We start from the raw sequence: 10,441 nt of genomic DNA on the forward strand, positions 1-10,441 counted from the left end.
ACATTTCTTTTTTTATTTATATTTTTAAAAGTTCTGGACTAGTGCCCACAGTTAAGGTTAAAATAACATTTATTATCAGCATCTCCGTTGGAATAAGACACACTAAGATTGCCCTAGTGTGAGTACTGATTGTGTAAACTGCCATTATAATATTATCATGCTTAATTAATTGGGCTGCCATATTCTGGACAAAAAACAATTAAGATTGCAGACTGCTTATTGGATTGGGAGCACTTTGTACAATTTGATCTGAATAACACTGCCATCATATCAAAACACTATTAGTGCCCTGAGTGTATGAATTACAGTTTCTACTACTTATTTTGTTAAAATCAATAATGTTTAGACACAACTTCCTGGCCATTGTACCTTGACAGTTTGCGTCGATGTAAAGAAATCAATAAGCATCACATTAATGTAATTATTATTCAGCTGAAGTGGCTCAGGGTGATATTATCTGCATGCTTTTTTGGGTCTCATCCAGGATTTGATTTGCATGCATTACTCCCACTTTAATTAGTATATCATGATCTTAAATGGTGACGTCGTGGCTTTCTGTCTTATCAAAACACAGGCTTGTGTGTGCTGATAGAGCCGCAGGATTAAGGATTAAAATTTGACCTCCGGATTGGCTGGTAAGCATTAAAAATGGTATGATTTACACCGTCTGCTCCCTCACATCTGCACTTCTCGTTGGCCTTGAGCGAGCAATTGAACCGACAAAAGTGTCCCAGTGGAGCTTCTCAGCGACCAATAGCAGATGCCTGTGGCTGTTTCCAGGTGTAAATATGTGCAATCGTATGAATAATAAGCAGGCAGTTGCTAAGACAAAGCAAGTGGTGTGAAGAAAAAATCTTCCCTCAGAAAAAAGAAAACAACTAGGACTGTCAAAGTTAACGCAATAATAACGCAAATTTGTTTTAACGCCAATTTCTTGAATGCATTGATGCAACTTTTTAGGTTGTACAGGCTTAGATATATACTGGTATCATATGAAACTAGAAAACCTAACGGATCCATCGGTACCAATCATGTCACACTAGATTGTCACAAAGGAGGTTAAATAACGCTCAAAACTTGCGCTAAATTGTGGCGAGGAAAAACCGGCATGGACATTTTCAAAGGGGTCCCTTGACCTCTGACCTCAAGATATGTGAATGTAAATGGGTTCTATGGGTACCCACGAGTCTCCCCTTTACAGACATGCCCACTTTATGACAATCACATGCAGTTTGGGGCAAGTCATAGTCAAGTCAGCACACTGACACACTGACAGCTGTTGTTGCCTGTTGGGCTGCAGTTTACCATGTTATGATTGGAGCATATTGTTTTATGCTAAATGCAGTACCTGTGAGGGTTTCTGGACAATATCTGTCATTGTTTTGTGTTGTTAATTGATTTACAATAATAAATATATACATACATTTGCATAAAGCAGCATATTTGTCACTCCCATGTTGATAAGAGTATTAAATACCTGACATTTTGAACAGATAAAAATGTGAAACTAATATATCATGCCATTATTTCCTGTCTATGTACATTTAAAATCTTATAATCACCCCATCCTCAGCAAAACTGGGTATCAACTGAAATGCGTCCATAGCATTTATTAAGTACCACTATGTGTGTACTTACTCTATGATCAGATAGTTCCTTATTTCAATAAATATTTACCAATTTTAGACTATTTTATTTAGGTGAAGTTACTGTTATTGCTGCTTGTAACACTTGAGGCTTCCTATCTTAAAGGGATTTTGTAGAAAACATAATATATATATATAATATATATATATATATTATATAATATATATAATATATAATATATTATATATATATATATATATACTATATATAATATATATATATTATAGCTGCCACGATAACTTACTGACAAAAACCCTATAGTCATATCGTCCCTATAGTCATTGTTTTGTGTTGGTAATTATGCATAAAGCAGCATAAAGCAGCATATTTGCCCACTCACATTTTAATAAGAATATTAAATACTTGCCAAATCTCCCTTAAAAAGGCACATTTTGAACAGAAGTATACGAATAATTTGCGATTAATCACGATTAACTACGGACAATCAAGCGATTAAATATTTAGAATTGATTGACAGTCCTAATTTTAATATGGTTTGTTTATTCTAAGAGGCATTTTAATCGGCCAATAAAGGTATTCTTCAAAAAATCAAAAAAAAAGGCAAAAGAAAAAGTAGCGGCACAGAGAACTCTATGTTCACAATACAGCATTTGGGATAAAAACTTCAAATTGCTCAAGCGTATTTTTACTTTTTCTTTTGACCCTAACTTACTCGCATGCCTGATTTGATTTCCACACACACTGACTGCGGAGCATTGAGATGTCATCCAAGGACATCCTCCTACCAGCCACCTTTTCCTCTCCTCACAGGTCACAGAGGTCACAACAACTTCCAGGAAACATAAAGGGGAGTTAATTCACACCACTTGACCTTTGCCCTGCAAGTCCCCATGTGCCCTATTATACTATGACTCCATGCTAAACAGTGTGTGTCCTCTGCTCCTGTTAAAGTTCATGCACCAAACCTCAACTTTATGCAGAATAAGTCAAATAAAAGTAATCACTGCAGCCAGCTTGCTGGTATATAATTAACTATTTGACTAACATGTGATATAAACACCAATCACAACCTAAATCAGTTTCCTGGTTTAAGGAGGTTAAAGGTGGCCTGTTAGCAAGTAGCAAGCTAAAGCTACAGGCTAGCATTAGTAAAACACTTAGACATGTAACTCACATTAAAATGCCTTTAAATCACAATTAAGCCTCGTTTTGTATCTCCTTTTAAAGACATTTATGGCTGAAAAAATGCTGTATTCTTGCACCAAACTCGATACAGACACCACTAAAGATGTGGCTAGCAGCCTCCTCCTGGAGCTCGACTACAAAACTTCATTTTATTTATCCACATAAATTAAACATCAATTAATCTCACATGAAAATGAGCCGATGTCTCGCCGGTGTAGACGCCGAAAGAGAGGGAGAGAGAGAGAGAGGGTGGGAGAGCCCGGTAAGCAGCCGGGCAGCAGGGCAGTCAGAGCGGGCAGAGAGCTCTCGGTGCCCCGCAGAGTGCCAGCCGCGATGCCGCCCCGGTGGAGGATTTTGGGAGTCCTCGGCTGGCCCGGGCCGGTGTGTGTGTGTGTGTGTGTGTGTGTGTGTGTGTGTGTGTGTGTGTGAGCAGCGGGATGGAGGGAGGGAGTTAGCGGGAGGGAGGGAGTTAGCGGGAGGGAGGGAGGGACAAAAAGAGCTCCTCTATCTCCACCACCACCACGTTTACCGACGGAGGAACCGGGGACACAAATAGTCGAAGGGGGGATGAAATATTTAGCAGTTTAGCGCTCTCTCTCTTTCTCTCTCTCTCTCTCTCTCTCTCCACTCCGTGCCAGCGCCGTTTGATTTTTTTTAGACCGAGTTCTCCTCGTCCTCCTCCGGCTGGGCCGAACCGCAGCGCACCGATACACGGGACACACACGGTCCCCCTCCAAAAAAAATGTCGCTTAAATGATTTATAATCACAGCGAATACATTATTTATTAAATCTCCACCATAAAAATAGATTAACACACGTTCAACTTGGCCGATTTTAACATTTATTTGGGGGTTTATTTTAAACCGTTGAGTCGTTGAGGCGACCGTTGGTGAACCGCTGGGGCGACGGGACACACACGGTCCCCTACCTCCAAAAAATGTCGCTTAAATGATATTTAATCACAGTGAATACATTATTTATTAAATTATTAAACCTCCACCATATAAAACCGATTAACACACGTTCAACTTGGCCGATTTTAACATTTATTTGGGGGGTTTAATTTAAACGGTTGAGCCGTTGGTGAACCGTTGGCTCTACAGCAGCAGCAGCGGAGGGAGGTGATACTCCATCTTTACCCGACATCAACAGGTCATCCCGGGACACAAAATGCGCTGGGCGAGACGGACGGATGGATCCGGCATGGCGAGAGAGGAGAGCAGAGGAGGAGAGGAGGGGGAAGTAGAGGAGGGGAGAGGTGGCTGTTAAAAAAATGTTAACCCGTTTACCGACAGGACATTTTTTAAATGATAAAAGTAGAAAAAGTTGAGGAATGCGGGAGAAAGAAGAGCGGAGAGAAGAAGAGAGGTGAGGAGAGGAGGGGGGACTGAAGAAGTCTCGCCGAGGGAGAAGAGGGGACAGCCCGCAGCGAGGACAGAGTGAAGCCGGTGAAGTGGTTAAAGTTTGGTTTGTCCCCTGGAGCCCATCCCCCACAGCTAGCACAACTTTAACACCCCATCTCCATCACAAATAAAACAATCAAATAACACTATCTCAACCCGCTCTTCCACACACACAGCCGCACACCAAACCTCTATACTATTTATACTGAATTTAAAAACACACGCGACCAACTGACCGCGTCTCGAGCCCGAGCCGTTGTCCTCGTTGACCCGCCGCCGTGCCTTCACAACAAACTCACCCCCTCGGCTGCTGTTAGTTCCGCTGTGAGAGTGATTGAATGGAGGTTCATCCAGCAGCAGAGTATCAGCAGCGGCTCTGTTTAACGTGTCTCTCCGCCTCGCCTCGCTCACAGCCAGCAGCCATTCATTGTGACTGTAAAAGCTGTGAACCAGCAGCCGGGGAGAGCACGCACACACACACAGCTCGTTTAATACACATACATGCTGTACACGCACGCACTCACACATTGCAGTGCGAGGAGGAGAGCGCAGAGCTCATCGAGGAGGAGAGCCGAGCCGAGCGGGGTGGGCTTCTGCTCCCAGGGGTGCAGACAGAGCGCAGAGCTGCCGATCGGCTAGACAGACAGGTAGACAGACAGATTTGGGGGGGGGGGGGGACAGACCTGCATGTCTTACTACTTTTGCTACTGCTGCAATTAATTAACACTACACCTTACTGTAATTTAAAGGTCCCATATTGTAAAAAGTAAGATTTTCATATATTTGTATATTATAAAGCAGGTTTAAAGGGACTATTTGTAACTTTCAGAATTGCTTGTTAACAGCGACACCTGTGGCCATTAAGTCAACGAAAGGCTTTGCTCGCTCTAAATAGACATGAACGAGCATCGCTCAAAACAGTGAGGCGACACACGTCAGCTAAAAGCACAATATCACTCTATATTTCAGCTGCTTGGCAGTAATGTTAGCTGACCAGACCAAGGTCTCTCCATGAATCACTGCTGGCTTTTCCTGCCTCAGCCTCCGAGGCTGAAGCAGGAAGAGAAACGTTATCGTCTCCCAACTGCGCCCGCAGGGAGACACCGGCACCCGGTCGGAGACGATAACGTTTCTCTCTGCGGAGCCCCGTCACTTCACAAGACACAGGAAACCTCTGTTGGTCTGGAGGAGCTGCAGCAGTTATTTCTGCACAAACGTCCACTGTACATTCACTAGATATTCTCAGAGCTAAACTAACTCTTCTGCAGTGTGGAGTGTACGCGCACGCACGTGTAGAGGTGGAGAGAGATAGCGAGAACGTGTGCGGTGTGTGAGTGAAGGCAAGCAGGCAGAGGAGGAGATACTCCGGCCACACGCGAGCGCGCATGTGTCCCGACCCGTTACATTTATCCGCTTAAAAAGTTACAAACAGTCCCTTTAATAGTCTGTTTATTGTCAATACTGTGTATACTGCTCCTATTTTTTTTATACTTGCTTCTATTTAAAGGTACTGTATGTAACTTTCAGAAAATCCTTGTTATTAATGACACCTACAGTCAGAATCCTGACATCCCAACACATTGTTCATTAATTCCTGATAATGGACCCCTTGTCTAATGCCCCTTACATAATGTTCTGAAATGTTTCTATATTTTATTTGGACCATTTGCTTCAGGATACTAACTAGCTTATAGTTTGCAAATTACTTTATTAGCTAAAGCAACCAATGGCTTCTTTGGATTGTCCCAGCAAAACAGTCCCAAGTCCTTTACATAGAAATCAGTCCACACACAGGCTGTTAGAGGCATCCGAAAAAGTCGAGGAAGGTCTCAGTTTTTAAGTTACGTTACCATCCGTTCACACATTGACAATATAAAGTGATTAAAACATGTAAAATGTTACATATAGTACCTTTAAATGGTTCATATTTTGTTACACTTTGTTTAGCTCTTTTTTTTTTACTGTGTTAGTTGATGCATCTTGTTTTCTGCACTATATCCCCTTTGCTGCTGTACACTGCAAATTTCCCCACTGCGGGACTAATAAAGGAATATCTGATCTGATCGTTTCACTACTTTTGCCAGGGCTGCAATGAATTAACACTGCACCTTACTGTAATTTAAGATAATGAGTAATTAGGTGGGCAAACTGGGTTTGCTTCACATCAATATAGGCTACATTATTCTAATCTATTCCAGACATTAAAGCTGCAGTGGGTAGAAATGGAGCCAATATGATTTAAAGGGACTGTTCGTAACTTTTTAAGCGTATAAATCTACCAGGTCGGTGTCCCATGCGCGCTCGTGTGTGGCTACGCTGTTCAGAAAAGATTGCAACACAAACTACACAGCAGCACCAAAATCTCAAAGTTCTATCCAGTGAAGCCTGTCTGTTAAACAGAGTTGGCTGCGGTCGGAGGACGCGGGGGAGACCGTAGCTTTGGTCTCCAGGACCGGAGTCTCTGCTCCTCTGCTCCTCTGCCTGCCTTCACTCACACACCGCGCGCGTTCTCGCTCCACCTCTAGACGTGCATGCGCGCACACTCCACACTGCAGAAGAGTTAGTTTAGCTCTGAGAATATCTAGTGAATGTTCAGTGGACGTTTGTGCAGAAATAACTGCTGCAGCTCCTCCAGACCAACAGAGGTTTCCCGTGTCTTGTGAAGTGACGGGGCTCCGCAGAGAGAAACGTTATCGTCTCCGACCAAAACTCCGGTGTCTCCCCTGTTCCCTCCGGCCGCGGTCGGGAGGCTGAGGCAGGAAAAGCCAACACTAGGATCAGCATTGATTCATGGAGAGACCTTCGTCTGGTCAGCTAACATCAGCTGAAATATAGAGTGATATTGTGCTTTTAGCTGACGTGTGTCGCCTCACTGTTTTGAGCGATGCTCTTTCATGTCTTTTTAGAGCGAGCACAAGCGCGAGCAACAGGACGCTGACTTTAGTTGACTTAACGGCCACAGGTGTCGCTGTTAACAAGCAATTCTGAAAGTTACAAATAGTCCCTTTAATATTTTTTTTGGGGTTATTTTTGTCATTTTTATTTTAAATTTTAAATTAGTGCATATTATTTTATTTTGAATGTAGCCTAAAAGACGCTATAAGTGTTATTTTTTTGAATGTCTATCCAATGAAATGTACATTGAGAGAGCTGCATAAAATCAGTCAAATGTATGTACTGTATATACTTTTTTGGGGGTTATTTTTGTCATTTTTATTTTAAATTTTATATTTGTGCATATTATTTTATTTTGAATGCACCCCAAAAGAAACTATAAGTGGATTTTTTTTCAATGTCCATCCAATGTAATGTAAGTAATTAGATTACATTTGAGGAGAGTAATAGATTACATGCTGCAGGCTGCAGCAGGTAGACAGGCAGCGTCCCCAGCCGACCTGACTGTCTGAGCCCCACCCACCATCCACCAGTCCACCCACTCTCTCTCTCTCTCTCCCTCTCTCTCTCTCTCTCTCTCTCTACTCACCGGGCTGTCCTCTCCCTTGGGTGGTGGAGGTGGTGGAGGTGGTGACTCTGCACGGACCGTAGAGCCGCCTGTTCGATGCTCAATGCGTCTTCAGTGCGTCTAGACTCCGGGCAGGTGAGCAGCCCTCCGGGGCCTCTTGGCGCTGCGCTCAGTGAATACTAAACAGGATGAGACTGCATTCAGACACTACACGGCTCCGCACTCCCAGCTCTCTCTCCTCTCTCTCCCTGTCATGCCAAATACTATTAACTCTATAATTCTCCTGTGTCAGATGTATAGCGCCACGCTCTCTGGGCATTTATTGTCACAGCGCCCCCATCCAGATGTTCAGGCTGCTGTGCACACATACAGGTACATACAGTAGAGATAGAGACGAGGCAGATTGCTTGCTTTTGTTTCTCACCCACAGTCATCATGCATGTCCTATTTTATTTTATAGGGGAAATGGGTGCAAACTACTAAATCAAATAGCGTGATGGTGGATGATGTGACAGTAAGTGTGAAACACTTGGATGTATATTGCTTTTCAGTGCAGGTCATGCATTTATCACAGACATAGAGGCAGTAGAAGTATTCTTATCATGTACATGTAATAAAATAGCACATTGTGAAAAAATTACAGCAGGGCTGCAGCCATGCAGGCTTTTACAAATATATGTTCATGAGTCCCCAAAAGACTTTTTAAATGTATTTATTTTATTAATTTATATTATATATATTTTATTTTTTCAGGTAATTATATATTTTTTTTAACATTGTTTTTATTGTGCTTTTAACAATTGAACTTGCAAAACACACATGAGAGATCAAACAAAGTATAAGAATAATAATTATACATTTGTAATAAACAATCTGTCATATAATACAAATTTACAGTTAACAGAAGAGTGTGCCTTACTGACAGTCTTACCAACAGAAAAAAAGTAATAATTAAATAAAATATATAATATTCCAAAAAATAATAAATGATAAAATAAATAAAATAAATAAAATAAATTAAATTAATTAAATAAATTAAATAAATTAAATAAATTAAATAAATAAAAAGGGGGTGGATGCCTGTTACCCTTGTCAGCAAACCAATTGGTGTATCTGCAGAAGGTCTGTCTGAATTCTGTTTCTGCAATCAAGTGTGACTACAGAGTAAGTCAGGTATTTATTTTTTATCGTGAATTTCTGATGCCTCTAAACTATGTTTTCATTATTTTGCTGGCTTAAATATTAAATATTTATTTATTTATATAGCACCTTTCTTAAACATTGTTACAAAACATTGTGCTATATAAATAAAGTTTATTATTATATTATATATCTATTCTAGGTTTTTAATTGTAGTTCTTAGATGTTAAGTAGAAGTACATAATTATTAACCAGCAAAATGTTGAAATACCAAACGTAAAAGTACTCATTATGGAGGCAAGATTGGCTGTTGAGTTGCTATTTAGCATAATTTTAATGTAGCAGATCAAGGTACATTATTTTACATAATTTTGGGCAGTTTAATCTGTAACAATCGGGTAACAATAATATTAATAATGTAAAATATTGTAAAATATGAATCTGCAAGTTAGTCACTATAAATGCAGGATAGTTGAGTATAAAGTATATTTAAGTATAAAGTTGCATAAAAGGAAAATATTCAAGTAAAGCACATTTTGTACTTAAATACAATACATGAGTTTATGAATTTATGATCACATTAACCGCCCCATTCCCTGTGCAGTGTGCACAGTTTTCTCAAGCTGTAATACTACCTGGTCCCGGGTGTGTTGTGTGGTAATTTGATTAAAAACATTAATTTAATAATATTTGGTTGTCTAACATAAGATTTAGCACTACATGGTACCAATCACAGTTGTGGAGGCAATGGTATAGTTCTTTATATGTAAGCCATTAATGTATGATATATTTATATTTATATTTTTTTATATCTTTTAATCATGACTTTTTATAGTGCTTCTTGTATTGTATTGTAATGTATTATATGTAATGTATTGTTATTTTTTTGTATCTGGACCTTGAGTCTGCAATAAAGTTTGAATTGAATTGAATAGAATATGCAACATATAAGCACAAAACCAGAAATAATGATCTTAAAGGTCACATATTATGCAAATTTTCGGTTTCATTCTTCTATTTTACATTTTAACTAAAACATGTTTACATGCTGTAATGTTAAAAAAACAACTTTATTTTCCTCACAATGTCTGCCTGAATATACCTGTATTTACCTTCTGTCTGAAATGCTTCGTTTTAATGCATTTCAACGGAATGCAACGGAATTGCGTTGCTAGGCAACAGCTCGGGTCCATGTTTACTTCCTGTCAGTTGATGTTATTTACATACACTGCAACCGGAAATAAACTGGGACACATTTAGTATGTTTACGTTTAAAACTGTAAAATGGTTTAAATATTGTAGATTTGTGACATCACAAATGGACAGAAATCCTGACAGCTTGTTTCAAAGGCACAGTTTCTGAATGCTGATATTGTGCATATGGTAAATATTCCCTAACACATTTTCATTTGACCAACTAGTAAACACACACAGTAAACCTGCACCTTTCAGAGCCCTGCAGTTCTGAGGTCACATGCAGCTTCCTATTCTTATCCAGCCTTGTTTACTGCAGTGATAATAAAACATATCTCCTGTTTGATGATTAACCTAAAGCAAAAAACAACAACAGAATGACAAGAAACAAAATATAAATGCTCATTTTGCACATTAAAGAATTCATCAAGCTTGCCATTTTTCTAT

General features: G+C 40.0%; 1 protein-coding gene across 7 annotated transcripts in view; it reads right to left on the reverse strand.

Moving 5' to 3' along the window:
• Positions 1 to 4,776, reverse strand: part of nacc1b (nucleus accumbens associated 1, BEN and BTB (POZ) domain containing b) — a 24,892-nt gene extending 20,116 nt beyond the window's left edge. The window contains exon 1 of one of the 7 annotated variants that reach the window (XM_037764747.1): positions 4,434 to 4,776. The gene's annotated coding sequence lies outside the window, so the exon portion shown is untranslated. Of the gene's footprint in view, positions 1 to 2,980; positions 3,183 to 4,433 lie in introns of those variants that run through there. The other 6 variants (XM_037764745.1, XM_037764746.1, XM_037764749.1 and 3 more) reach the window with 6 other exon arrangements.
• Between the last annotated feature and the right edge of the window lie 5,665 nt (positions 4,777 to 10,441).

Source organism: Sebastes umbrosus, chromosome 3 (genome assembly GCF_015220745.1).
Source record: "Sebastes umbrosus isolate fSebUmb1 chromosome 3, fSebUmb1.pri, whole genome shotgun sequence".
Lineage (NCBI taxonomy): Eukaryota > Metazoa > Chordata > Actinopteri > Perciformes > Sebastidae > Sebastes > Sebastes umbrosus.